Source organism: Mesitornis unicolor, unplaced genomic scaffold (assembly GCF_000695765.1).
Source record: "Mesitornis unicolor isolate BGI_N332 unplaced genomic scaffold, ASM69576v1 scaffold27201, whole genome shotgun sequence".
NCBI classification, from domain to species: Eukaryota; Metazoa; Chordata; class Aves; order Mesitornithiformes; family Mesitornithidae; genus Mesitornis; species Mesitornis unicolor.
Genome location: NW_010163543.1, coordinates 21,053 through 23,528, shown reverse-complemented (window position 1 = coordinate 23,528; position 2,476 = coordinate 21,053).

Here is a 2,476-nt window from a genome sequence, read left to right as displayed (position 1 = left end):
AGGAATGCCAACAATCTGTCCTTTGCACCGAACAGAACAATATCCAGACCCAGAGTTTTCTTACACAGTATTTTTTTATGAACAAAAGGTAATATTTCATAAGAATTCATTGTCTTGTAATCACTTACATAAATAAAGAACCCTAAATTAACTTTAAACCATTAACTTTGCCTTTCAAATGTGTGTAGCTGTGGTTGGAGAATCCAGCATGTGGCTTCCAAATACATTGCATGTATTTGGGCCCAACACCGGGCAGTATGCTCAGGAGCTGGTTTTGGCATGAAGATATGAAAAATCCCATAAACAAAAATAAACCAACAGCTTGTGACAGCCCTCAACTCTGAGGGACTCATCAATACTAAGACTGACAATAATGGTTTGTGGATTTGAGATATATAACAGCATTTTTTGTCTTTATAACCCTCAGCCTTATGACAGCCCTGAAGCCTGTGAGCACTAATTATACATAAAATTTCGATTTCTGGAGTCATTGTTTAAAGTGATGGTAAGGACTGCCTGTGACCAGAAAAATGTGAACTGCTTGGGAGACCTTGACATTTACCCAAAACTAGCTCAAATTTTCAGGCTAGTCCTAGGGGGTTTTTTTCTATTTCTTCCAATAGACTACCATAATTTTTAAAATCATGCAAGCCCTCAACAAGCTCAAAGGGAGGGCAAGGTCAGCTGCCTTGCCTGGGGCTGAACACAAGCTGCTGCCAAGCCGGAGCTGCAGAAGCCCCATCCGTGGAAACATTCAAGGTCAGGTTGGACAGGGCTCTGAGCAACCTGATTTAGCTAAAGATGTCCCTCCTCACTGCAGGGGGGTTGGACTGGATAGCCTTTAAAGGTCCCCTTCAACCCAAACCGTTCTTTCTATGATTCTATGACTGGTAAAGTTGTGCTTAGTCCACACTTCTCCTCTAACCAGGGAGACAGACAATGTATCAATACTTTAAGAGCATCCTTTGCAAAAGCAGGAAGGCAAGGAGTGAGTGCCTGTCAGGAATTATGTACCTGCAGTTATGTCAATGATCATGCTTTGAGGTAGCCTTTTATCTCCGAGTCCTGTGATTCTTTTATTACCAGCTTACATTTGTGTTCCTGTAACTCCCTCCCAACAAAATCCACCCTTCTGAGACATGGGGATAGGTAACTCTCCTTTATCTTATATATGGATATCTGTGGGGTCCCTGGGTAGGGAAGACGCAGAGATCTCCAGCTGTGCAAATGATGCTACAGGGCTTGGTGGTGTGAGCAGGATTTGTGTGCTCCCCACGCGACCTCCCTGCAGAAGGCACTGATCCTTGCTAGATCAGGAATGACTCAGTTTGTACCCCAAACGCTGCTGGGGAACATGAAGTTTTTATACATTATCACTCTCCTGTTTCTCTGGTCCCATTAATTCTTTCCTCCTTCCCAAACCCAGAGGATACCACTAGGGAAAAGCAAGCATCATGCAGACACAGTACTTTACAGCAATGTTACAACCCTCCGTGACAGGCCTCCCCTTTCTATTTTCAGGTCCACATTTCAAACAAGCTAAATTTCTGTTGGATGTGATGTTTCAGTTTTAAAACAGGTGGAAAAAACACAGTGAAATGAAACCCAGTGGCAGCCAAACGCTGGAGGAATGTCACTGCTCAAAAGGTCCTTTTCCTTGGCAGGATTTAGGAAGGGGAGCTGCCTTTGATAGATTTCTCCAAACACCCCAGGGCCTGGCTGCAGCCACCTCCACCTGGCAAGGACCTGCTTCCCCCACACTGCACGATTTCCCAGGTCATTAGGTTTCACGTCTTTTCAGGATACAGAGAATAATCCTCAGAAACCTCTCAAGACTGACACAAATGGGTTATTTGTACCTGGCTAGGCTGTGAGATTGCATATCACTGATGCAGCCAGCTCCGACTGGCTTTCGTACAGCTTTGCCGGTGAGTGGAAAGACAAGGAAAATCTGACCATGGGGCTGGACTCTTCACTGTCCCCTGAGCACCTTGTAAAGTCACTCAAACCTGGGGAACAGGAGAGAAAAATACAACCAGTGAAGCAAATTAAATATTCCAAGTTATTCAGCACAGGTACCTATGACCAAAACAGAAATAAAACAGTAGTCATGCCTCTATCTGCCCAGAACAGAAAGAAAAGAAAATGAAGACACTGGTTTAGTTGCCATTTACCCTAAGGAGGCAAGTGCAAACTACTTTATTTCACACCCATGTTTTATCGTGGAAATACCTATACAGGTGTTTGACAATGGAGAACCAGGCCCACACGTCCTTTCCAACAGAGTCCTTTTCATACTGCCTTGGGAGCACTGCCCACCAAAAATAGCCCTGGCGTAAAGAGACACCCAGCTGGCATGTACTTCAGGTCAGGCAGGCACTGAATGAGGGTCCTGTCTGCTCCTGAACCTGGGCTGTAGGCACCGTTTGTTGCAATACCACAGCCAGCAGTGATAACTGGGAAATTCTGGAATGAA